We start from the raw sequence: 26,302 nt of genomic DNA on the forward strand, positions 1-26,302 counted from the left end.
ATTATACAGTATTGAACATGCCCCCTGCTGGAAGCTTCTGGGAGAGCTGTCAATTTGTTGTCCTGTGCGTGAGTGTAGTGCTGCTTGAAAACTCCCGCCCCTCGCTGGATTGAAACTGGACATTTACATAACCTGTGCAGGGAGGTGCTGTTTACCTGTATTTTACTTCATGGCTCACATTTCCTAAAGCGTAAGGGTTTCTGTATGGATCACGTGTGTTAGGTTTAATTTCGAGTTTTATGTTTTGTTTTATATTTGTATTTAATGATCTTTTGGAATACTGAAGTTATTACAGTAATAATGCTGTGCACAATGGTAGTAGTAGTAGCTGTGTGTGTGTGGTCCTGTTGGATGTGCCTAATCTTGTTCTGTCTAGGAAACAGACAGGCTAATTAAGGGACAAACGAATAATACAGTACTAAGTTTTCTGCTTATTATGCAAAGGCTGCCCTTCGAATCGGTGATATCATGGGGCAAGTTCAGCATAGAAGAGGGATTCTTGGTCTCAGTTCAGCTCCTCCTACATGGCACAAGGCAGCGTCAGCTCAACAGAGGAAGCTGGTGGTCAACGAGGTGCAAAAACAGGAGGAGAGGATGAGGTGCGTAAAGGCCGTTTCCCAGGCCAAGCAGGGAGAATGGATGAGATGGGAGAGTGTGGAACAACGCAAGATATACGTATTACCATGCATGAGCCTTGCTATTGGCCCGCACACGTGGAGCCCAGAGCTGCTTAAATGTTAACGTTTGTGACAAATTAGAGATCTGGAAATCCCTCCCCCAACCTGTCATTGCATGAATGATATTAACTTAATACTATGAAAGAGATAAACCAAGACTGTCGTTCGCTTACGGCCATACCACCTTGAGAACGCCCGATCTCGTCTGATCTCGGAAGCTAAGCAAGGTCGGGCCTGGTTAGTACTTGGATGGGAGACCGCCTGGGAATACCAGGTGCTGTAAGCTTTTCTTTCTGCAGCTTGACAGGGGGCGCTATTTCCCTTGTTATTTATGTTACTAACCTGGAAGCTGTAAGTCTAAACATCGTTTTCTTTTTTTGGTTTTTTTATTGTCCCATTCCACACACGAACAAGTATTGTATCAGCCTTTACTGGTTTTGAAAACTGAGTTAGGACAGAAAGGGTTATCGTATTATATTCTAAGCCGAAACTACCAGTAGCGGTCCGATACAAACAAATGTGAACAGGGTTAAGACAAAAGTACTGACGAGTTTTGCTAGTTATGGTTAGTTTAATTAATTAAAAAAAGAAATAACAGTTGATGAAGTACTTTTTATTATAGTAACAGAACGAGACATGTTTTAAAGCCACAAACTGCGTGTTTAGATTATTGTGCCAAACAAGAGAACAAAACGAGCATATCAACCAAGAACGGATTTAGTGACCCGTTCATTCGTTCGAGTTTATTTATATTATGTGTGACCTTAACAAATGTTTGACCAATGTTTTGCTTGCTTTCTTTTTGAAAGTCGTACATTTGTTACATTTTTTTTATTTCGTTTACGCAGACGTGTATACAGACCCGTCGCTTCTTTTGCGGAACATCTCACATGCTGCTGCACGAATGACGTCGTCCTGTGTAAATCCTGGCATCTTGTCCTCCAATGATAAAGGCGCATGCAAATATATACCGAGAGGCATTACGGGAATGCAATTTATAAATACTTATACTGAAAACTGAAGGAACCCATTACACCCAACAGACTGGAAAGTGCGATATGATAACAATGAAAATGTTATATTAGGAAAAGAGTGTTTCTTTAAATTGCAGATGTAGGCACCGTTTCTTTGAAAAATGTCTCTTGTGGACGGGTGACGACTCGCAATGTGTACAACTCATACTTACCTGGCAGGGGAGATACCATGATCATGAAGGTGGTTCACCCAGGGCGAGGCTCGGCCATTGCACTCCGGCTGTGCTGACCCCTGCGAATTCCCCAAATGCGGGAATCTCGACTGCATAATTTCTGGTAGTGGGGGACTGCGTTCGCGCTCTCCCCTGAAACTATGGTCAAAGACAGAAACAAACACGAACCCGTCGCAGGAAGGAACTCACTCACTCACTAGTTGTTCAACAACTCTCCGGCAGGCGGCTTCGTCACACAGGGAGTCAGGTTTTCTTTAAAAGGAGCTCAATGTTTTTAGCTTTCTGACTGTCAAATAAATAGCTACGTGGTTCCTGCACATCTATTTCCATGTTTCGTTATTTTTTATTGACAAGACTAAAAGTAAAGACTCAGCAGTGTCTGTATCAAAGTTTTTATTTTTATTTTAAATAATTGGAAATCATTTTCGAGCTTATCAGTTTTATTTATTTAGTTGATGTTTTTTATTCAGATAAACTGTGCATCACAACTGCTGCTGCTGCTGCTGCTGCTGCAGAGTCACTTACAATAGGACCTGGGTTTTACATCTCATTTGAAGGAAGGAGCACAAGGAGGTTAAGGGACTTGCTCAGGGACAGGGTCACACACAATGAGCCAGTGGCTGAGCTGGGATTGAACCAGGAACCTCCCGGTAACAAGAGCTTTTCTTTAACCACCTGACCACTAAGCCCCTTAAAACATATCTTGGCAGACAAACACTTTAATTAGACAACATAAAACCACATACAAGCAGATTTACAAGCAGGGCTGCAATCGCGTTCGCGCTCTCCCCTGATGTTATAGTCAAAGTTAAAAACACAGGTATTGAAAGCAATTAGCGATTATCTATATATCTCCAGCAGGTGGCTCTGTCAGACTGGGAATGAGATTTTGTTTTTTCTTTCGGAGCGTATAATGTTCTAGAAAGTACCAAAGTGTTTTATGTACATGTATTGTGAAGTGTTTCATCTTGAGAAGACAAAGTAACGAGTCAGCGGCACGTGTATCAAAGTTACAAAGTTGCTAATATTAAAGAAGACGAGGTTCAGCGGTACAGTTGTTTTTTTTAAAACATAGTGTTTCAGCTCTGTACAGACGTTCTATGTCGTTATCCGTTATTGATTCAGCTTTATTTAGATGATTGCCTTTACCTTGTTTTAATTTCCCGTTCCTCTGAGATACGAATCTACCAGCTTTACATCTTTTTTTTTTTTTTTTAACGTATTCTCATTTTGTTGATCATTAATGCACATTTCTGTACTGTGGGTGTTGTCGAGCGATTGAAAACGAGACATTTTGTGTTGGAATTGAAAGTGATGGTCTCGAGGAGTCGAACAAGTCACAATAAGCCTTCATCCATGTATCATGTAACCACATGTATGCTGTCTCTAACTGGAGGAGAGGGACCCTTGCAGTACTGCTCAGCCTAAAGAACCACACGAGTTGTTTGAAAGGGGGATTTATTTTGTAGAATAAACATCAAATTGGTTTCAGGGCATACAGTCCTCCAACGGCAACACAGCTCAGTACAGCTGAGATCCATTACAACACTGCTGCAGATTCAAACTAAAAGAGGGTAATATACAAAATGGATGCCTTTGAGAACTTAACACTTTCAATGCCAACGTGTGGCTACTACTTTGTGAACATACAATTTCGCAAGAATCTAATGGCACTTTTAATGCTGCTATATATACACACACAGACACACGGACACACGGGCCCGCACACGTGGAGCCCAGAGCTGCTTAAATGTTAACGTTTGTGACAAACTAGAGATCTGGAAATCCCTCCCCCAACCTGTCATTGCATGAATGATATTAACTTAATACTATGAAAGAGATAAACCAAGACTGTCGTTCGCTTACGGCCATACCACCTTGAGAACGCCCGATCTCGTCTGATCTCGGAAGCTAAGCAAGGTCGGGCCTGGTTAGTACTTGGATGGGAGACCGCCTGGGAATACCAGGTGCTGTAAGCTTTTCTTTCTGCAGCTTGACAGGGGGCGCTATTTCCCTTGTTATTTATGTTACTAACCTGGAAGCTGTAAGTCTAAACATCGTTTTCTTTTTTTGGTTTTTTTATTGTCCCATTCCACACACGAACAAGTATTGTATCAGCCTTTACTGGTTTTGAAAACTGAGTTAGGACAGAAAGGGTTATCGTATTATATTCTAAGCCGAAACTACCAGTAGCGGTCCGATACAAACAAATGTGAACAGGGTTAAGACAAAAGTACTGACGAGTTTTGCTAGTTATGGTTAGTTTAATGAATTAAAAAAAGAAATAAAAGTTGATGAAGTACTTTTTATTATAGTAACAGAACGAGACATGTTTTAAAGCCACAAACTGCGTGTTTAGATTATTGTGCCAAACAAGAGAACAAAACGAGCATATCAACCAAGAACGGATTTAGTGACCCGTTCATTCGTTCGAGTTTATTTATATTATGTGTGACCTTAACAAATGTTTGACCAATGTTTTGCTTGCTTTCTTTTTGAAAGTCGTACATTTGTTACATTTTTTTTATTTCGTTTACGCAGACGTGTATACAGACCCGTCGCTTCTTTTGCGGAACATCTCACATGCTGCTGCACGAATGACGTCGTCCTGTGTAAATCCTGGCATCTTGTCCTCCAATGATAAAGGCGCATGCAAATATATACCGAGAGGCATTACGGGAATGCAATTTATAAATACTTATACTGAAAACTGAAGGAACCCATTACACCCAACAGACTGGAAAGTGCGCTATGATAACAATGAAAATGTTATATTAGGAAAAGAGTGTTTCTTTAAATTGCAGATGTAGGCACCGTTTCTTTGAAAAATGTCTCTTGTGGACGGGTGACGACTCGCAATGTGTACAACTCATACTTACCTGGCAGGGGAGATACCATGATCATGAAGGTGGTTCACCCAGGGCGAGGCTCGGCCATTGCACTCCGGCTGTGCTGACCCCTGCGAATTCCCCAAATGCGGGAATCTCGACTGCATAATTTCTGGTAGTGGGGGACTGCGTTCGCGCTCTCCCCTGAAACTATGGTCAAAGACAGAAACAAACACGAACCCGTCGCAGGAAGGAACTCACTCACTAGTTGTTCAACAACTCTCCGGCAGGCGGCTTCGTCACACAGGGAGTCAGGTTTTCTTTAAAAGGAGCTCAATGTTTTTAGCTTTCTGACTGTCAAATAAATAGCTACGTGGTTCCTGCACATCTATTTCCATGTTTCGTTATTTTTTATTGACAAGACTAAAAGTAAAGACTCAGCAGTGTCTGTATCAAAGTTTTTATTTTTATTTTAAATAATTGGAAATCATTTTCGAGCTTATCAGTTTTATTTATTTAGTTGATGTTTTTTATTCAGATAAACTGTGCATCACAACTGCTGCTGCTGCTGCTGCTGCTGCTGCTGCAGAGTCACTTACAATAGGACCTGGGTTTTACATCTCATTTGAAGGAAGGAGCACAAGGAGGTTAAGGGACTTGCTCAGGGACAGGGTCACACACAATGAGCCAGTGGCTGAGCTGGGATTGAACCAGGAACCTCCCGGTAACAAGAGCTTTTCTTTAACCACCTGACCACTAAGCCCCTTAAAACATATCTTGGCAGACAAACACTTTAATTAGACAACATAAAACCACATACAAGCAGATTTACAAGCAGGGCTGCAATCGCGTTCGCGCTCTCCCCTGATGTTATAGTCAAAGTTAAAAACACAGGTATTGAAAGCAATTAGCGATTATCTATATATCTCCAGCAGGTGGCTCTGTCAGACTGGGAATGAGATTTTGTTTTTTCTTTCGGAGCGTATAATGTTCTAGAAAGTACCAAAGTGTTTTATGTACATGTATTGTGAAGTGTTTCATCTTGAGAAGACAAAGTAACGAGTCAGCGGCACGTGTATCAAAGTTACAAAGTTGCTAATATTAAAGAAGACGAGGTTCAGCGGTACAGTTGTTTTTTTTAAAACATAGTGTTTCAGCTCTGTACAGACGTTCTATGTCGTTATCCGTTATTGATTCAGCTTTATTTAGATGATTGCCTTTACCTTGTTTTAATTTCCCGTTCCTCTGAGATACGAATCTACCAGCTTTACATCTTTTTTTTTTTTTTTTAACGTATTCTCATTTTGTTGATCATTAATGCACATTTCTGTACTGTGGGTGTTGTCGAGCGATTGAAAACGAGACATTTTGTGTTGGAATTGAAAGTGATGGTCTCGAGGAGTCGAACAAGTCACAATAAGCCTTCATCCATGTATCATGTAACCACATGTATGCTGTCTCTAACTGGAGGAGAGGGACCCTTGCAGTACTGCTCAGCCTAAAGAACCACACGAGTTGTTTGAAAGGGGGATTTATTTTGTAGAATAAACATCAAATTGGTTTCAGGGCATACAGTCCTCCAACGGCAACACAGCTCAGTACAGCTGAGATCCATTACAACACTGCTGCAGATTCAAACTAAAAGAGGGTAATATACAAAATGGATGCCTTTGAGAACTTAACACTTTCAATGCCAACGTGTGGCTACTACTTTGTGAACATACAATTTCGCAAGAATCTAATGGCACTTTTAATGCTGCTATATATACACACACAGACACACGGACACACGGGCCCGCACACGTGGAGCCCAGAGCTGCTTAAATGTTAACGTTTGTGACAAACTAGAGATCTGGAAATCCCTCCCCCAACCTGTCATTGCATGAATGATATTAACTTAATACTATGAAAGAGATAAACCAAGACTGTCGTTCGCTTACGGCCATACCACCTTGAGAACGCCCGATCTCGTCTGATCTCGGAAGCTAAGCAAGGTCGGGCCTGGTTAGTACTTGGATGGGAGACCGCCTGGGAATACCAGGTGCTGTAAGCTTTTCTTTCTGCAGCTTGACAGGGGGCGCTATTTCCCTTGTTATTTATGTTACTAACCTGGAAGCTGTAAGTCTAAACATCGTTTTCTTTTTTTGGTTTTTTTATTGTCCCATTCCACACACGAACAAGTATTGTATCAGCCTTTACTGGTTTTGAAAACTGAGTTAGGACAGAAAGGGTTATCGTATTATATTCTAAGCCGAAACTACCAGTAGCGGTCCGATACAAACAAATGTGAACAGGGTTAAGACAAAAGTACTGACGAGTTTTGCTAGTTATGGTTAGTTTAATTAATTAAAAAAAGAAATAACAGTTGATGAAGTACTTTTTATTATAGTAACAGAACGAGACATGTTTTAAAGCCACAAACTGCGTGTTTAGATTATTGTGCCAAACAAGAGAACAAAACGAGCATATCAACCAAGAACGGATTTAGTGACCCGTTCATTCGTTCGAGTTTATTTATATTATGTGTGACCTTAACAAATGTTTGACCAATGTTTTGCTTGCTTTCTTTTTGAAAGTCGTACATTTGTTACATTTTTTTTATTTCGTTTACGCAGACGTGTATACAGACCCGTCGCTTCTTTTGCGGAACATCTCACATGCTGCTGCACGAATGACGTCGTCCTGTGTAAATCCTGGCATCTTGTCCTCCAATGATAAAGGCGCATGCAAATATATACCGAGAGGCATTACGGGAATGCAATTTATAAATACTTATACTGAAAACTGAAGGAACCCATTACACCCAACAGACTGGAAAGTGCGCTATGATAACAATGAAAATGTTATATTAGGAAAAGAGTGTTTCTTTAAATTGCAGATGTAGGCACCGTTTCTTTGAAAAATGTCTCTTGTGGACGGGTGACGACTCGCAATGTGTACAACTCATACTTACCTGGCAGGGGAGATACCATGATCATGAAGGTGGTTCACCCAGGGCGAGGCTCGGCCATTGCACTCCGGCTGTGCTGACCCCTGCGAATTCCCCAAATGCGGGAATCTCGACTGCATAATTTCTGGTAGTGGGGGACTGCGTTCGCGCTCTCCCCTGAAACTATGGTCAAAGACAGAAACAAACACGAACCCGTCGCAGGAAGGAACTCACTCACTCACTAGTTGTTCAACAACTCTCCGGCAGGCGGCTTCGTCACACAGGGAGTCAGGTTTTCTTTAAAAGGAGCTCAATGTTTTTAGCTTTCTGACTGTCAAATAAATAGCTACGTGGTTCCTGCACATCTATTTCCATGTTTCGTTATTTTTTATTGACAAGACTAAAAGTAAAGACTCAGCAGTGTCTGTATCAAAGTTTTTATTTTTATTTTAAATAATTGGAAATCATTTTCGAGCTTATCAGTTTTATTTATTTAGTTGATGTTTTTTATTCAGATAAACTGTGCATCACAACTGCTGCTGCTGCTGCTGCTGCTGCTGCTGCAGAGTCACTTACAATAGGACCTGGGTTTTACATCTCATTTGAAGGAAGGAGCACAAGGAGGTTAAGGGACTTGCTCAGGGACAGGGTCACACACAATGAGCCAGTGGCTGAGCTGGGATTGAACCAGGAACCTCCCGGTAACAAGAGCTTTTCTTTAACCACCTGACCACTAAGCCCCTTAAAACATATCTTGGCAGACAAACACTTTAATTAGACAACATAAAACCACATACAAGCAGATTTACAAGCAGGGCTGCAATCGCGTTCGCGCTCTCCCCTGATGTTATAGTCAAAGTTAAAAACACAGGTATTGAAAGCAATTAGCGATTATCTATATATCTCCAGCAGGTGGCTCTGTCAGACTGGGAATGAGATTTTGTTTTTTCTTTCGGAGCGTATAATGTTCTAGAAAGTACCAAAGTGTTTTATGTACATGTATTGTGAAGTGTTTCATCTTGAGAAGACAAAGTAACGAGTCAGCGGCACGTGTATCAAAGTTACAAAGTTGCTAATATTAAAGAAGACGAGGTTCAGCGGTACAGTTGTTTTTTTTAAAACATAGTGTTTCAGCTCTGTACAGACGTTCTATGTCGTTATCCGTTATTGATTCAGCTTTATTTAGATGATTGCCTTTACCTTGTTTTAATTTCCCGTTCCTCTGAGATACGAATCTACCAGCTTTACATCTTTTTTTTTTTTTTTTAACGTATTCTCATTTTGTTGATCATTAATGCACATTTCTGTACTGTGGGTGTTGTCGAGCGATTGAAAACGAGACATTTTGTGTTGGAATTGAAAGTGATGGTCTCGAGGAGTCGAACAAGTCACAATAAGCCTTCATCCATGTATCATGTAACCACATGTATGCTGTCTCTAACTGGAGGAGAGGGACCCTTGCAGTACTGCTCAGCCTAAAGAACCACACGAGTTGTTTGAAAGGGGGATTTATTTTGTAGAATAAACATCAAATTGGTTTCAGGGCATACAGTCCTCCAACGGCAACACAGCTCAGTACAGCTGAGATCCATTACAACACTGCTGCAGATTCAAACTAAAAGAGGGTAATATACAAAATGGATGCCTTTGAGAACTTAACACTTTCAATGCCAACGTGTGGCTACTACTTTGTGAACATACAATTTCGCAAGAATCTAATGGCACTTTTAATGCTGCTATATATACACACACAGACACACGGACACACGGGCCCGCACACGTGGAGCCCAGAGCTGCTTAAATGTTAACGTTTGTGACAAACTAGAGATCTGGAAATCCCTCCCCCAACCTGTCATTGCATGAATGATATTAACTTAATACTATGAAAGAGATAAACCAAGACTGTCGTTCGCTTACGGCCATACCACCTTGAGAACGCCCGATCTCGTCTGATCTCGGAAGCTAAGCAAGGTCGGGCCTGGTTAGTACTTGGATGGGAGACCGCCTGGGAATACCAGGTGCTGTAAGCTTTTCTTTCTGCAGCTTGACAGGGGGCGCTATTTCCCTTGTTATTTATGTTACTAACCTGGAAGCTGTAAGTCTAAACATCGTTTTCTTTTTTTGGTTTTTTTATTGTCCCATTCCACACACGAACAAGTATTGTATCAGCCTTTACTGGTTTTGAAAACTGAGTTAGGACAGAAAGGGTTATCGTATTATATTCTAAGCCGAAACTACCAGTAGCGGTCCGATACAAACAAATGTGAACAGGGTTAAGACAAAAGTACTGACGAGTTTTGCTAGTTATGGTTAGTTTAATTAATTAAAAAAAGAAATAACAGTTGATGAAGTACTTTTTATTATAGTAACAGAACGAGACATGTTTTAAAGCCACAAACTGCGTGTTTAGATTATTGTGCCAAACAAGAGAACAAAACGAGCATATCAACCAAGAACGGATTTAGTGACCCGTTCATTCGTTCGAGTTTATTTATATTATGTGTGACCTTAACAAATGTTTGACCAATGTTTTGCTTGCTTTCTTTTTGAAAGTCGTACATTTGTTACATTTTTTTTAATTTCGTTTACGCAGACGTGTATACAGACCCGTCGCTTCTTTTGCGGAACATCTCACATGCTGCTGCACGAATGACGTCGTCCTGTGTAAATCCTGGCATCTTGTCCTCCAATGATAAAGGCGCATGCAAATATATACCGAGAGGCATTACGGGAATGCAATTTATAAATACTTATACTGAAAACTGAAGGAACCCATTACACCCAACAGACTGGAAAGTGCGCTATGATAACAATGAAAATGTTATATTAGGAAAAGAGTGTTTCTTTAAATTGCAGATGTAGGCACCGTTTCTTTGAAAAATGTCTCTTGTGGACGGGTGACGACTCGCAATGTGTACAACTCATACTTACCTGGCAGGGGAGATACCATGATCATGAAGGTGGTTCACCCAGGGCGAGGCTCGGCCATTGCACTCCGGCTGTGCTGACCCCTGCGAATTCCCCAAATGCGGGAATCTCGACTGCATAATTTCTGGTAGTGGGGGACTGCGTTCGCGCTCTCCCCTGAAACTATGGTCAAAGACAGAAACAAACACGAACCCGTCGCAGGAAGGAACTCACTCACTCACTAGTTGTTCAACAACTCTCCGGCAGGCGGCTTCGTCACACAGGGAGTCAGGTTTTCTTTAAAAGGAGCTCAATGTTTTTAGCTTTCTGACTGTCAAATAAATAGCTACGTGGTTCCTGCACATCTATTTCCATGTTTCGTTATTTTTTATTGACAAGACTAAAAGTAAAGACTCAGCAGTGTCTGTATCAAAGTTTTTATTTTTATTTTAAATAATTGGAAATCATTTTCGAGCTTATCAGTTTTATTTATTTAGTTGATGTTTTTTATTCAGATAAACTGTGCATCACAACTGCTGCTGCTGCTGCTGCTGCTGCTGCTGCTGCTGCTGCTGCAGAGTCACTTACAATAGGACCTGGGTTTTACATCTCATTTGAAGGAAGGAGCACAAGGAGGTTAAGGGACTTGCTCAGGGACAGGGTCACACACAATGAGCCAGTGGCTGAGCTGGGATTGAACCAGGAACCTCCCGGTAACAAGAGCTTTTCTTTAACCACCTGACCACTAAGCCCCTTAAAACATATCTTGGCAGACAAACACTTTAATTAGACAACATAAAACCACATACAAGCAGATTTACAAGCAGGGCTGCAATCGCGTTCGCGCTCTCCCCTGATGTTATAGTCAAAGTTAAAAACACAGGTATTGAAAGCAATTAGCGATTATCTATATATCTCCAGCAGGTGGCTCTGTCAGACTGGGAATGAGATTTTGTTTTTTCTTTCGGAGCGTATAATGTTCTAGAAAGTACCAAAGTGTTTTATGTACATGTATTGTGAAGTGTTTCATCTTGAGAAGACAAAGTAACGAGTCAGCGGCACGTGTATCAAAGTTACAAAGTTGCTAATATTAAAGAAGACGAGGTTCAGCGGTACAGTTGTTTTTTTTAAAACATAGTGTTTCAGCTCTGTACAGACGTTCTATGTCGTTATCCGTTATTGATTCAGCTTTATTTAGATGATTGCCTTTACCTTGTTTTAATTTCCCGTTCCTCTGAGATACGAATCTACCAGCTTTACATCTTTTTTTTTTTTTTTTAACGTATTCTCATTTTGTTGATCATTAATGCACATTTCTGTACTGTGGGTGTTGTCGAGCGATTGAAAACGAGACATTTTGTGTTGGAATTGAAAGTGATGGTCTCGAGGAGTCGAACAAGTCACAATAAGCCTTCATCCATGTATCATGTAACCACATGTATGCTGTCTCTAACTGGAGGAGAGGGACCCTTGCAGTACTGCTCAGCCTAAAGAACCACACGAGTTGTTTGAAAGGGGGATTTATTTTGTAGAATAAACATCAAATTGGTTTCAGGGCATACAGTCCTCCAACGGCAACACAGCTCAGTACAGCTGAGATCCATTACAACACTGCTGCAGATTCAAACTAAAAGAGGGTAATATACAAAATGGATGCCTTTGAGAACTTAACACTTTCAATGCCAACGTGTGGCTACTACTTTGTGAACATACAATTTCGCAAGAATCTAATGGCACTTTTAATGCTGCTATATATACACACACAGACACACGGACACACGGGCCCGCACACGTGGAGCCCAGAGCTGCTTAAATGTTAACGTTTGTGACAAATTAGAGATCTGGAAATCCCTCCCCCAACCTGTCATTGCATGAATGATATTAACTTAATACTATGAAAGAGATAAACCAAGACTGTCGTTCGCTTACGGCCATACCACCTTGAGAACGCCCGATCTCGTCTGATCTCGGAAGCTAAGCAAGGTCGGGCCTGGTTAGTACTTGGATGGGAGACCGCCTGGGAATACCAGGTGCTGTAAGCTTTTCTTTCTGCAGCTTGACAGGGGGCGCTATTTCCCTTGTTATTTATGTTACTAACCTGGAAGCTGTAAGTCTAAACATCGTTTTCTTTTTTTGGTTTTTTTATTGTCCCATTCCACACACGAACAAGTATTGTATCAGCCTTTACTGGTTTTGAAAACTGAGTTAGGACAGAAAGGGTTATCGTATTATATTCTAAGCCGAAACTACCAGTAGCGGTCCGATACAAACAAATGTGAACAGGGTTAAGACAAAAGTACTGACGAGTTTTGCTAGTTATGGTTAGTTTAATTAATTAAAAAAAGAAATAACAGTTGATGAAGTACTTTTTATTATAGTAACAGAACGAGACATGTTTTAAAGCCACAAACTGCGTGTTTAGATTATTGTGCCAAACAAGAGAACAAAACGAGCATATCAACCAAGAACGGATTTAGTGACCCGTTCATTCGTTCGAGTTTATTTATATTATGTGTGACCTTAACAAATGTTTGACCAATGTTTTGCTTGCTTTCTTTTTGAAAGTCGTACATTTGTTACATTTTTTTTAATTTCGTTTACGCAGACGTGTATACAGACCCGTCGCTTCTTTTGCGGAACATCTCACATGCTGCTGCACGAATGACGTCGTCCTGTGTAAATCCTGGCATCTTGTCCTCCAATGATAAAGGCGCATGCAAATATATACCGAGAGGCATTACGGGAATGCAATTTATAAATACTTATACTGAAAACTGAAGGAACCCATTACACCCAACAGACTGGAAAGTGCGCTATGATAACAATGAAAATGTTATATTAGGAAAAGAGTGTTTCTTTAAATTGCAGATGTAGGCACCGTTTCTTTGAAAAATGTCTCTTGTGGACGGGTGACGACTCGCAATGTGTACAACTCATACTTACCTGGCAGGGGAGATACCATGATCATGAAGGTGGTTCACCCAGGGCGAGGCTCGGCCATTGCACTCCGGCTGTGCTGACCCCTGCGAATTCCCCAAATGCGGGAATCTCGACTGCATAATTTCTGGTAGTGGGGGACTGCGTTCGCGCTCTCCCCTGAAACTATGGTCAAAGACAGAAACAAACACGAACCCGTCGCAGGAAGGAACTCACTCACTCACTAGTTGTTCAACAACTCTCCGGCAGGCGGCTTCGTCACACAGGGAGTCAGGTTTTCTTTAAAAGGAGCTCAATGTTTTTAGCTTTCTGACTGTCAAATAAATAGCTACGTGGTTCCTGCACATCTATTTCCATGTTTCGTTATTTTTTATTGACAAGACTAAAAGTAAAGACTCAGCAGTGTCTGTATCAAAGTTTTTATTTTTATTTTAAATAATTGGAAATCATTTTCGAGCTTATCAGTTTTATTTATTTAGTTGATGTTTTTTATTCAGATAAACTGTGCATCACAACTGCTGCTGCTGCTGCTGCTGCTGCTGCAGAGTCACTTACAATAGGACCTGGGTTTTACATCTCATTTGAAGGAAGGAGCACAAGGAGGTTAAGGGACTTGCTCAGGGACAGGGTCACACACAATGAGCCAGTGGCTGAGCTGGGATTGAACCAGGAACCTCCCGGTAACAAGAGCTTTTCTTTAACCACCTGACCACTAAGCCCCTTAAAACATATCTTGGCAGACAAACACTTTAATTAGACAACATAAAACCACATACAAGCAGATTTACAAGCAGGGCTGCAATCGCGTTCGCGCTCTCCCCTGATGTTATAGTCAAAGTTAAAAACACAGGTATTGAAAGCAATTAGCGATTATCTATATATCTCCAGCAGGTGGCTCTGTCAGACTGGGAATGAGATTTTGTTTTTTCTTTCGGAGCGTATAATGTTCTAGAAAGTACCAAAGTGTTTTATGTACATGTATTGTGAAGTGTTTCATCTTGAGAAGACAAAGTAACGAGTCAGCGGCACGTGTATCAAAGTTACAAAGTTGCTAATATTAAAGAAGACGAGGTTCAGCGGTACAGTTGTTTTTTTTTAAAACATAGTGTTTCAGCTCTGTACAGACGTTCTATGTCGTTATCCGTTATTGATTCAGCTTTATTTAGATGATTGCCTTTACCTTGTTTTAATTTCCCGTTCCTCTGAGATACGAATCTACCAGCTTTACATCTTTTTTTTTTTTTTTTAACGTATTCTCATTTTGTTGATCATTAATGCACATTTCTGTACTGTGGGTGTTGTCGAGCGATTGAAAACGAGACATTTTGTGTTGGAATTGAAAGTGATGGTCTCGAGGAGTCGAACAAGTCACAATAAGCCTTCATCCATGTATCATGTAACCACATGTATGCTGTCTCTAACTGGAGGAGAGGGACCCTTGCAGTACTGCTCAGCCTAAAGAACCACACGAGTTGTTTGAAAGGGGGATTTATTTTGTAGAATAAACATCAAATTGGTTTCAGGGCATACAGTCCTCCAACGGCAACACAGCTCAGTACAGCTGAGATCCATTACAACACTGCTGCAGATTCAAACTAAAAGAGGGTAATATACAAAATGGATGCCTTTGAGAACTTAACACTTTCAATGCCAACGTGTGGCTACTACTTTGTGAACATACAATTTCGCAAGAATCTAATGGCACTTTTAATGCTGCTATATATACACACACAGACACACGGACACACGGGCCCGCACACGTGGAGCCCAGAGCTGCTTAAATGTTAACGTTTGTGACAAATTAGAGATCTGGAAATCCCTCCCCCAACCTGTCATTGCATGAATGATATTAACTTAATACTATGAAAGAGATAAACCAAGACTGTCGTTCGCTTACGGCCATACCACCTTGAGAACGCCCGATCTCGTCTGATCTCGGAAGCTAAGCAAGGTCGGGCCTGGTTAGTACTTGGATGGGAGACCGCCTGGGAATACCAGGTGCTGTAAGCTTTTCTTTCTGCAGCTTGACAGGGGGCGCTATTTCCCTTGTTATTTATGTTACTAACCTGGAAGCTGTAAGTCTAAACATCGTTTTCTTTTTTTGGTTTTTTTATTGTCCCATTCCACACACGAACAAGTATTGTATCAGCCTTTACTGGTTTTGAAAACTGAGTTAGGACAGAAAGGGTTATCGTATTATATTCTAAGCCGAAACTACCAGTAGCGGTCCGATACAAACAAATGTGAACAGGGTTAAGACAAAAGTACTGACGAGTTTTGCTAGTTATGGTTAGTTTAATGAATTAAAAAAAGAAATAAAAGTTGATGAAGTACTTTTTATTATAGTAACAGAACGAGACATGTTTTAAAGCCACAAACTGCGTGTTTAGATTATTGTGCCAAACAAGAGAACAAAACGAGCATATCAACCAAGAACGGATTTAGTGACCCGTTCATTCGTTCGAGTTTATTTATATTATGTGTGACCTTAACAAATGTTTGACCAATGTTTTGCTTGCTTTCTTTTTGAAAGTCGTACATTTGTTACATTTTTTTTAATTTCGTTTACGCAGACGTGTATACAGACCCGTCGCTTCTTTTGCGGAACATCTCACATGCTGCTGCACGAATGACGTCGTCCTGTGTAAATCCTGGCATCTTGTCCTCCAATGATAAAGGCGCATGCAAATATATACCGAGAGGCATTACGGGAATGCAATTTATAAATACTTATACTGAAAACTGAAGGAACCCATTACACCCAACAGACTGGAAAGTGCGCTATGATAACAATGAAAATGTTATATTAGGAAAAGAGTGTTTCTTTAAATTGCAGATGTAGGCACCGTTTCTTTGAAAAATGTCTCTTGTGGACGGGTGACGACTCGCAATGTGTACAACTCATACTTACCTGGCAGGGGAGATACCATGATCATGAAGGTGGTTCACCCAGGGCGAGGCTCGGCCATTGCACTCCGGCTGTGCTGACCCCTGCGAATTCCCCAAATGCGGGAATCTCGACTGCATAATTTCTGGTAGTGGGGGACTGCGTTCGCGCTCTCCCCTGAAACTATGGTCAAAGACAGAAACAAACACGAACCCGTCGCAGGAAGGAACTCACTCACTCACTAGTTGTTCAACAACTCTCCGGCAGGCGGCTTCGTCACACAGGGAGTCAGGTTTTCTTTAAAAGGAGCTCAATGTTTTTAGCTTTCTGACTGTCAAATAAATAGCTACGTGGTTCCTGCACATCTATTTCCATGTTTCGTTATTTTTTATTGACAAGACTAAAAGTAAAGACTCAGCAGTGTCTGTATCAAAGTTTTTATTTTTATTTTAAATAATTGGAAATCATTTTCGAGCTTATCAGTTTTATTTATTTAGTTGATGTTTTTTATTCAGATAAACTGTGCATCACAACTGCTGCTGCTGCTGCTGCTGCTGCTGCTGCTGCTGCTGCAGAGTCACTTACAATAGGACCTGGGTTTTACATCTCATTTGAAGGAAGGAGCACAAGGAGGTTAAGGGACTTGCTCAGGGACAGGGTCACACACAATGAGCCAGTGGCTGAGCTGGGATTGAACCAGGAACCTCCCGGTAACAAGAGCTTTTCTTTAACCACCTGACCACTAAGCCCCTTAAAACATATCTTGGCAGACAAACACTTTAATTAGACAACATAAAACCACATACAAGCAGATTTACAAGCAGGGCTGCAATCGCGTTCGCGCTCTCCCCTGATGTTATAGTCAAAGTTAAAAACACAGGTATTGAAAGCAATTAGCGATTATCTATATATCTCCAGCAGGTGGCTCTGTCAGACTGGGAATGAGATTTTGTTTTTTCTTTCGGAGCGTATAATGTTCTAGAAAGTACCAAAGTGTTTTATGTACATGTATTGTGAAGTGTTTCATCTTGAGAAGACAAAGTAACGAGTCAGCGGCACGTGTATCAAAGTTACAAAGTTGCTAATATTAAAGAAGACGAGGTTCAGCGGTACAGTTGTTTTTTTTAAAACATAGTGTTTCAGCTCTGTACAGACGTTCTATGTCGTTATCCGTTATTGATTCAGCTTTATTTAGATGATTGCCTTTACCTTGTTTTAATTTCCCGTTCCTCTGAGATACGAATCTACCAGCTTTACATCTTTTTTTTTTTTTTTTAACGTATTCTCATTTTGTTGATCATTAATGCACATTTCTGTACTGTGGGTGTTGTCGAGCGATTGAAAACGAGACATTTTGTGTTGGAATTGAAAGTGATGGTCTCGAGGAGTCGAACAAGTCACAATAAGCCTTCATCCATGTATCATGTAACCACATGTATGCTGTCTCTAACTGGAGGAGAGGGACCCTTGCAGTACTGCTCAGCCTAAAGAACCACACGAGTTGTTTGAAAGGGGGATTTATTTTGTAGAATAAACATCAAATTGGTTTCAGGGCATACAGTCCTCCAACGGCAACACAGCTCAGTACAGCTGAGATCCATTACAACACTGCTGCAGATTCAAACTAAAAGAGGGTAATATACAAAATGGATGCCTTTGAGAACTTAACACTTTCAATGCCAACGTGTGGCTACTACTTTGTGAACATACAATTTCGCAAGAATCTAATGGCACTTTTAATGCTGCTATATATACACACACAGACACACGGACACACGGGCCCGCACACGTGGAGCCCAGAGCTGCTTAAATGTTAACGTTTGTGACAAATTAGAGATCTGGAAATCCCTCCCCCAACCTGTCATTGCATGAATGATATTAACTTAATACTATGAAAGAGATAAACCAAGACTGTCGTTCGCTTACGGCCATACCACCTTGAGAACGCCCGATCTCGTCTGATCTCGGAAGCTAAGCAAGGTCGGGCCTGGTTAGTACTTGGATGGGAGACCGCCTGGGAATACCAGGTGCTGTAAGCTTTTCTTTCTGCAGCTTGACAGGGGGCGCTATTTCCCTTGTTATTTATGTTACTAACCTGGAAGCTGTAAGTCTAAACATCGTTTTCTTTTTTTGGTTTTTTTATTGTCCCATTCCACACACGAACAAGTATTGTATCAGCCTTTACTGGTTTTGAAAACTGAGTTAGGACAGAAAGGGTTATCGTATTATATTCTAAGCCGAAACTACCAGTAGCGGTCCGATACAAACAAATGTGAACAGGGTTAAGACAAAAGTACTGACGAGTTTTGCTAGTTATGGTTAGTTTAATTAATTAAAAAAAGAAATAACAGTTGATGAAGTACTTTTTATTATAGTAACAGAACGAGACATGTTTTAAAGCCACAAACTGCGTGTTTAGATTATTGTGCCAAACAAGAGAACAAAACGAGCATATCAACCAAGAACGGATTTAGTGACCCGTTCATTCGTTCGAGTTTATTTATATTATGTGTGACCTTAACAAATGTTTGACCAATGTTTTGCTTGCTTTCTTTTTGAAAGTCGTACATTTGTTACATTTTTTTTAATTTCGTTTACGCAGACGTGTATACAGACCCGTCGCTTCTTTTGCGGAACATCTCACATGCTGCTGCACGAATGACGTCGTCCTGTGTAAATCCTGGCATCTTGTCCTCCAATGATAAAGGCGCATGCAAATATATACCGAGAGGCATTACGGGAATGCAATTTATAAATACTTATACTGAAAACTGAAGGAACCCATTACACCCAACAGACTGGAAAGTGCGCTATGATAACAATGAAAATGTTATATTAGGAAAAGAGTGTTTCTTTAAATTGCAGATGTAGGCACCGTTTCTTTGAAAAATGTCTCTTGTGGACGGGTGACGACTCGCAATGTGTACAACTCATACTTACCTGGCAGGGGAGATACCATGATCATGAAGGTGGTTCACCCAGGGCGAGGCTCGGCCATTGCACTCCGGCTGTGCTGACCCCTGCGAATTCCCCAAATGCGGGAATCTCGACTGCATAATTTCTGGTAGTGGGGGACTGCGTTCGCGCTCTCCCCTGAAACTATGGTCAAAGACAGAAACAAACACGAACCCGTCGCAGGAAGGAACTCACTCACTCACTAGTTGTTCAACAACTCTCCGGCAGGCGGCTTCGTCACACAGGGAGTCAGGTTTTCTTTAAAAGGAGCTCAATGTTTTTAGCTTTCTGACTGTCAAATAAATAGCTACGTGGTTCCTGCACATCTATTTCCATGTTTCGTTATTTTTTATTGACAAGACTAAAAGTAAAGACTCAGCAGTGTCTGTATCAAAGTTTTTATTTTTATTTTAAATAATTGGAAATCATTTTCGAGCTTATCAGTTTTATTTATTTAGTTGATGTTTTTTATTCAGATAAACTGTGCATCACAACTGCTGCTGCTGCTGCTGCTGCTGCTGCTGCAGAGTCACTTACAATAGGACCTGGGTTTTACATCTCATTTGAAGGAAGGAGCACAAGGAGGTTAAGGGACTTGCTCAGGGACAGGGTCACACACAATGAGCCAGTGGCTGAGCTGGGATTGAACCAGGAACCTCCCGGTAACAAGAGCTTTTCTTTAACCACCTGACCACTAAGCCCCTTAAAACATATCTTGGCAGACAAACACTTTAATTAGACAACATAAAACCACATACAAGCAGATTTACAAGCAGGGCTGCAATCGCGTTCGCGCTCTCCCCTGATGTTATAGTCAAAGTTAAAAACACAGGTATTGAAAGCAATTAGCGATTATCTATATATCTCCAGCAGGTGGCTCTGTCAGACTGGAAATGAGATTTTGTTTTTTCTTTCGGAGCGTATAATGTTCTAGAAAGTACCAAAGTGTTTTATGTACATGTATTGTGAAGTGTTTCATCTTGAGAAGACAAAGTAACGAGTCAGCGGCACGTGTATCAAAGTTACAAAGTTGCTAATATTAAAGAAGACGAGGTTCAGCGGTACAGTTGTTTTTTTTAAAACATAGTGTTTCAGCTCTGTACAGACGTTCTATGTCGTTATCCGTTATTGATTCAGCTTTATTTAGATGATTGCCTTTACCTTGTTTTAATTTCCCGTTCCTCTGAGATACGAATCTACCAGCTTTACATCTTTTTTTTTTTTTTTTAACGTATTCTCATTTTGTTGATCATTAATGCACATTTCTGTACTGTGGGTGTTGTCGAGCGATTGAAAACGAGACATTTTGTGTTGGAATTGAAAGTGATGGTCTCGAGGAGTCGAACAAGTCACAATAAGCCTTCATCCATGTATCATGTAACCACATGTATGCTGTCTCTAACTGGAGGAGAGGGACCCTTGCAGTACTGCTCAGCCTAAAGAACCACACGAGTTGTTTGAAAGGGGGATTTATTTTGTAGAATAAACATCAAATTGGTTTCAGGGCATACAGTCCTCCAACGGCAACACAGCTCAGTACAGCTGAGATCCATTACAACACTGCTGCAGATTCAAACTAAAAGAGGGTAATATACAAAATGGATGCCTTTGAGAACTTAACACTTTCAATGCCAACGTGTGGCTACTACTTTGTGAACATACAATTTCGCAAGAATCTAATGGCACTTTTAATGCTGCTATATATACACACACAGACACACGGACACACGGGCCCGCACACGTGGAGCCCAGAGCTGCTTAAATGTTAACGTTTGTGACAAATTAGAGATCTGGAAATCCCTCCCCCAACCTGTCATTGCATGAATGATATTAACTTAATACTATGAAAGAGATAAACCAAGACTGTCGTTCGCTTACGGCCATACCACCTTGAGAACGCCCGATCTCGTCTGATCTCGGAAGCTAAGCAAGGTCGGGCCTGGTTAGTACTTGGATGGGAGACCGCCTGGGAATACCAGGTGCTGTAAGCTTTTCTTTCTGCAGCTTGACAGGGGGCGCTATTTCCCTTGTTATTTATGTTACTAACCTGGAAGCTGTAAGTCTAAACATCGTTTTCTTTTTTTGGTTTTTTTATTGTCCCATTCCACACACGAACAAGTATTGTATCAGCCTTTACTGGTTTTGAAAACTGAGTTAGGACAGAAAGGGTTATCGTATTATATTCTAAGCCGAAACTACCAGTAGCGGTCCGATACAAACAAATGTGAACAGGGTTAAGACAAAAGTACTGACGAGTTTTGCTAGTTATGGTTAGTTTAATTAATTAAAAAAAGAAATAACAGTTGATGAAGTACTTTTTATTATAGTAACAGAACGAGACATGTTTTAAAGCCACAAACTGCGTGTTTAGATTATTGTGCCAAACAAGAGAACAAAACGAGCATATCAACCAAGAACGGATTTAGTGACCCGTTCATTCGTTCGAGTTTATTTATATTATGTGTGACCTTAACAAATGTTTGACCAATGTTTTGCTTGCTTTCTTTTTGAAAGTCGTACATTTGTTACATTTTTTTTATTTCGTTTACGCAGACGTGTATACAGACCCGTCGCTTCTTTTGCGGAACATCTCACATGCTGCTGCACGAATGACGTCGTCCTGTGTAAATCCTGGCATCTTGTCCTCCAATGATAAAGGCGCATGCAAATATATACCGAGAGGCATTACGGGAATGCAATTTATAAATACTTATACTGAAAACTGAAGGAACCCATTACACCCAACAGACTGGAAAGTGCGCTATGATAACAATGAAAATGTTATATTAGGAAAAGAGTGTTTCTTTAAATTGCAGATGTAGGCACCGTTTCTTTGAAAAATGTCTCTTGTGGACGGGTGACGACTCGCAATGTGTACAACTCATACTTACCTGGCAGGGGAGATACCATGATCATGAAGGTGGTTCACCCAGGGCGAGGCTCGGCCATTGCACTCCGGCTGTGCTGACCCCTGCGAATTCCCCAAATGCGGGAATCTCGACTGCATAATTTCTGGTAGTGGGGGACTGCGTTCGCGCTCTCCCCTGAAACTATGGCCAAAGACAGAAACAAACACGAACCCGTCGGAGGAAGGAACTCACTCACTAGTTGTTCAACAACTCTCCGGCAGGCGGCTTCGTCACACAGGGAGTCAGGTTTTCTTTAAAAGGAGCTCAATGTTTTTAGCTTTCTGACTGTCAAATAAATAGCTACGTGGTTCCTGCACATCTATTTCCATGTTTCGTTATTTTTTATTGACAAGACTAAAAGTAAAGACTCAGCAGTGTCTGTATCAAAGTTTTTATTTTTATTTTAAATAATTGGAAATCATTTTCGAGCTTATCAGTTTTATTTATTTAGTTGATGTTTTTTATTCAAAGCAACTTACAGATAAACTGTGCATCACAACTGCTGCTGCTGCTGCTGCTGCTGCTGCTGCTGCTGCTGCTGCTGAGTCACTTACAATAGGACCTGGGTTTTACATCTCATTTGAAGGAAGGAGCACAAGGAGGTTAAGGGACTTGCTCAGGGACAGGGTCACACACAATGAGCCAGTGGCTGAGCTGGGATTGAACCAGGAACCTCCCGGTAACAAGAGCTTTTCTTTAACCACCTGACCACTAAGCCCCTTAAATCATATCTTGGCAGACAAACACTTTAATTAGACAACATAAAACCACATACAAGCAGATTTACAAGCAGGGCTGCAATCGCGTTCGCGCTCTCCCCTGATGTTATAGTCAAAGTTAAAAACACAGGTATTGAAAGCAATTAGCGATTATCTATATATCTCCAGCAGGTGGCTCTGTCAGACTGGGAATGAGATTTTGTTTTTTCTTTCGGAGCGTATAATGTTCTAGAAAGTACCAAAGTGTTTTATGTACATGTATTGTGAAGTGTTTCATCTTGAGAAGACAAAGTAACGAGTCAGCGGCACGTGTATCAAAGTTACAAAGTTGCTAATATTAAAGAAGACGAGGTTCAGCGGTACAGTTGTTTTTTTAAACCATAGTGTTTCAGTTCTGTACAGACGTTCTATGTCGTTATCCGTTATTGATTCAGCTTTATTTAGATGATTGCCTTTACCTTGTTTTAATTTCCCGTTCCTCTGAGATACGAATCTACCAGCTTTACATCTTTTTTTTTTTTTTTTTTAACGTATTCTCATTTTGTTGATCATTAATGCACATTTCTGTACTGTGGGTGTTGTCGAGCGATTGAAAACGAGACATTTTGTGTTTGAATTGAAAGTGATGGTCTCGAGGAGTCGAACAGGTCACAATAAGCCTTCATCCATGTATCATGTAACCACATGTATGCTGTCTCTAACTGGAGGAGAGGGACCCTTGCCGTACTGCTCAGCCTAAAGAACCACACGAGTTGTTTGAAAGGGGGATTTATTTTGTAGAATAAACATCAAATTGGTTTCAGGGCATACAGTCCTCCAACGGCAACACAGCTCAGTAGTACAGCTGAGATCCATTACAACACTGCTGCAGATTCAAACTAAAAGAGGGTAATATACAAAATGGATGCCTTTGAGAACTTAACACTTTCAATGCCAACGTGTGGCTACTACTTTGTGAACATACAATTTCGCAAGAATCTAATGGCACTTTTAATGCTGCTATATACACACACAGACACACGGACACACGGGCCCGCACACGTGGAGCCCAGAGCTGCTTAAATGTTAACGTTTGTGACAAATTAGAGATCTGGAAATCCCTCCCCCAACCTGTCATTGCATGAATGATATTAACTTAATACTATGAAAGAGATAAACCAAGACTGTCGTTCGCTTACGGCCATACCACCTTGAGAACGCCCGATCTCGTCTGATCTCGGAAGCTAAGCAAGGTCGGGCCTGGTTAGTACTTGGATGGGAGACCGCCTGGGAATACCAGGTGCTGTAAGCTTTTCTTTCTGCAGCTTGACAGGGGGCGCTATTTCCCTTGTTATTTATGTTACTAACCTGGAAGCTGTAAGTCTAAACATCGTTTTCTTTTTTTGGTTTTTTTATTGTCCCATTCCACACACGAACAAGTATTGTATCAGCCTTTACTGGTTTTGAAAACTGAGTTAGGACAGAAAGGGTTATCGTATTATATTCTAAGCCGAAACTACCAGTAGCGGTCCGATACAAACAAATGTGAACAGGGTTAAGACAAAAGTACTGACGAGTTTTGCTAGTTATGGTTAGTTTAATGAATTAAAAAAAGAAATAAAAGTTGATGAAGTACTTTTTATTATAGTAACAGAACGAGACATGTTTTAAAGCCACAAACTGCGTGTTTAGATTATTGTGCCAAACAAGAGAACAAAACGAGCATATCAACCAAGAACGGATTTAGTGACCCGTTCATTCGTTCGAGTTTATTTATATTATGTGTGACCTTAACAAATGTTTGACCAATGTTTTGCTTGCTTTCTTTTTGAAAGTCGTACATTTGTTACATTTTTTTTTATTTCGTTTACGCAGACGTGTATACAGACCCGTCGCTTCTTTTGCGGAACATCTCACATGCTGCTGCACGAATGACGTCGTCCTGTGTAAATCCTGGCATCTTGTCCTCCAATGATAAAGGCGCATGCAAATATATACCGAGAGGCATTACGGGAATGCAATTTATAAATACTTATACTGAAAACTGAAGGAACCCATTACACCCAACAGACTGGAAAGTGCGATATGATAACAATGAAAATGTTATATTAGGAAAAGAGTGTTTCTTTAAATTGCAGATGTAGGCACCGTTTCTTTGAAAAATGTCTCTTGTGGACGGGTGACGACTCGCAATGTGTACAACTCATACTTACCTGGCAGGGGAGATACCATGATCATGAAGGTGGTTCACCCAGGGCGAGGCTCGGCCATTGCACTCCGGCTGTGCTGACCCCTGCGAATTCCCCAAATGCGGGAATCTCGACTGCATAATTTCTGGTAGTGGGGGACTGCGTTCGCGCTCTCCCCTGAAACTATGGTCAAAGACAGAAACAAACACGAACCCGTCGGAGGAAGGAACTCCCTCACTAGTTGTTCAACAACTCTCCGGCAGGCGGCTTCGTCACACAGGGAGTCAGGTTTTCTTTAAAAGGAGCTCAATGTTTTTAGCTTTCTGACTGTCAAATAAATAGCTACGTGGTTCCTGCACATCTATTTCCATGTTTCGTTATTTTTTATTGACAAGACTAAAAGTAAAGACTCAGCAGTGTCTGTATCAAAGTTTTTATTTTTATTTTAAATAATTGGAAATCATTTTCGAGCTTATCAGTTTTATTTATTTAGTTGATGTTTTTTATTCAGATAAACTGTGCATCACAACTGCTGCTGCTGCTGCTGCAGAGTCACTTACAATAGGACCTGGGTTTTACATCTCATTTGAAGGAAGGAGCACAAGGAGGTTAAGGGACTTGCTCAGGGACAGGGTCACACACAATGAGCCAGTGGCTGAGCTGGGATTGAACCAGGAACCTCCCGGTAACAAGAGCTTTTCTTTAACCACCTGACCACTAAGCCCCTTAAATCATATCTTGGCAGACAAACACTTTAATTAGACAACATAAAACCACATACAAGCAGATTTACAAGCAGGGCTGCAATCGCGTTCGCGCTCTCCCCTGATGTTATAGTCAAAGTTAAAAACACAGGTATTGAAAGCAATTAGCGATTATCTATATATCTCCAGCAGGTGGCTCTGTCAGACTGGGAATGAGATTTTGTTTTTTCTTTCGGAGCGTATAATGTTCTAGAAAGTACCAAAGTGTTTTATGTACATGTATTGTGAAGTGTTTCATCTTGAGAAGACAAAGTAACGAGTCAGCGGCACGTGTATCAAAGTTACAAAGTTGCTAATATTAAAGAAGACGAGGTTCAGCGGTACAGTTGTTTTTTTAAAACATAGTGTTTCAGTTCTGTACAGACGTTCTATGTCGTTATCCGTTATTGATTCAGCTTTATTTAGATGATTGCCT

At 40.9% G+C, this 26,302-nt stretch overlaps 18 non-coding genes across 18 annotated transcripts; all 18 read left to right on the plus strand.

Moving 5' to 3' along the window:
- Window positions 1-844: 844 nt before the first annotated feature.
- LOC131705932 (5S ribosomal RNA) lies at window positions 845-963 on the plus strand. The gene has a single exon (XR_009310575.1). It is a non-coding gene; the product is annotated as a 5S ribosomal RNA (ribosomal RNA).
- An 892-nt stretch (window positions 964-1,855) lies between these two features.
- Window positions 1,856-2,019, plus strand: LOC131706874 (U1 spliceosomal RNA). The gene has a single exon (XR_009310861.1). It is a non-coding gene; the product is annotated as a U1 spliceosomal RNA (small nuclear RNA).
- A 1,725-nt stretch (window positions 2,020-3,744) lies between these two features.
- On the plus strand, window positions 3,745-3,863 carry LOC131706044 (5S ribosomal RNA). Its single transcript, XR_009310586.1, has one exon. It is a non-coding gene; the product is annotated as a 5S ribosomal RNA (ribosomal RNA).
- Window positions 3,864-4,755: 892 nt separating this feature from the next.
- On the plus strand, window positions 4,756-4,919 carry LOC131706877 (U1 spliceosomal RNA). The gene has a single exon (XR_009310863.1). It is a non-coding gene; the product is annotated as a U1 spliceosomal RNA (small nuclear RNA).
- Window positions 4,920-6,646: 1,727 nt separating this feature from the next.
- LOC131706152 (5S ribosomal RNA) lies at window positions 6,647-6,765 on the plus strand. The gene has a single exon (XR_009310597.1). It is a non-coding gene; the product is annotated as a 5S ribosomal RNA (ribosomal RNA).
- Window positions 6,766-7,657: 892 nt separating this feature from the next.
- Window positions 7,658-7,821, plus strand: LOC131706878 (U1 spliceosomal RNA). The gene has a single exon (XR_009310864.1). It is a non-coding gene; the product is annotated as a U1 spliceosomal RNA (small nuclear RNA).
- A 1,731-nt stretch (window positions 7,822-9,552) lies between these two features.
- Window positions 9,553-9,671, plus strand: LOC131706262 (5S ribosomal RNA). The gene has a single exon (XR_009310608.1). It is a non-coding gene; the product is annotated as a 5S ribosomal RNA (ribosomal RNA).
- Window positions 9,672-10,564: 893 nt separating this feature from the next.
- Window positions 10,565-10,728, plus strand: LOC131706879 (U1 spliceosomal RNA). The gene has a single exon (XR_009310865.1). It is a non-coding gene; the product is annotated as a U1 spliceosomal RNA (small nuclear RNA).
- Window positions 10,729-12,471: 1,743 nt separating this feature from the next.
- On the plus strand, window positions 12,472-12,590 carry LOC131706363 (5S ribosomal RNA). The gene has a single exon (XR_009310619.1). It is a non-coding gene; the product is annotated as a 5S ribosomal RNA (ribosomal RNA).
- An 893-nt stretch (window positions 12,591-13,483) lies between these two features.
- On the plus strand, window positions 13,484-13,647 carry LOC131706880 (U1 spliceosomal RNA). Its single transcript, XR_009310866.1, has one exon. It is a non-coding gene; the product is annotated as a U1 spliceosomal RNA (small nuclear RNA).
- A 1,729-nt stretch (window positions 13,648-15,376) lies between these two features.
- On the plus strand, window positions 15,377-15,495 carry LOC131706471 (5S ribosomal RNA). Its single transcript, XR_009310630.1, has one exon. It is a non-coding gene; the product is annotated as a 5S ribosomal RNA (ribosomal RNA).
- Window positions 15,496-16,388: 893 nt separating this feature from the next.
- Window positions 16,389-16,552, plus strand: LOC131706881 (U1 spliceosomal RNA). Its single transcript, XR_009310867.1, has one exon. It is a non-coding gene; the product is annotated as a U1 spliceosomal RNA (small nuclear RNA).
- A 1,740-nt stretch (window positions 16,553-18,292) lies between these two features.
- On the plus strand, window positions 18,293-18,411 carry LOC131706556 (5S ribosomal RNA). The gene has a single exon (XR_009310641.1). It is a non-coding gene; the product is annotated as a 5S ribosomal RNA (ribosomal RNA).
- Window positions 18,412-19,304: 893 nt separating this feature from the next.
- Window positions 19,305-19,468, plus strand: LOC131706884 (U1 spliceosomal RNA). The gene has a single exon (XR_009310868.1). It is a non-coding gene; the product is annotated as a U1 spliceosomal RNA (small nuclear RNA).
- Window positions 19,469-21,199: 1,731 nt separating this feature from the next.
- LOC131706580 (5S ribosomal RNA) lies at window positions 21,200-21,318 on the plus strand. The gene has a single exon (XR_009310653.1). It is a non-coding gene; the product is annotated as a 5S ribosomal RNA (ribosomal RNA).
- An 892-nt stretch (window positions 21,319-22,210) lies between these two features.
- Window positions 22,211-22,374, plus strand: LOC131706886 (U1 spliceosomal RNA). The gene has a single exon (XR_009310869.1). It is a non-coding gene; the product is annotated as a U1 spliceosomal RNA (small nuclear RNA).
- Window positions 22,375-24,127: 1,753 nt separating this feature from the next.
- On the plus strand, window positions 24,128-24,246 carry LOC131706602 (5S ribosomal RNA). Its single transcript, XR_009310670.1, has one exon. It is a non-coding gene; the product is annotated as a 5S ribosomal RNA (ribosomal RNA).
- An 893-nt stretch (window positions 24,247-25,139) lies between these two features.
- Window positions 25,140-25,303, plus strand: LOC131706887 (U1 spliceosomal RNA). Its single transcript, XR_009310871.1, has one exon. It is a non-coding gene; the product is annotated as a U1 spliceosomal RNA (small nuclear RNA).
- The last annotated feature ends 999 nt before the right edge of the window (window positions 25,304-26,302 follow it).

Source organism: Acipenser ruthenus, chromosome 2 (genome assembly GCF_902713425.1).
Source record: "Acipenser ruthenus chromosome 2, fAciRut3.2 maternal haplotype, whole genome shotgun sequence".
NCBI classification, from domain to species: Eukaryota; Metazoa; Chordata; class Actinopteri; order Acipenseriformes; family Acipenseridae; genus Acipenser; species Acipenser ruthenus.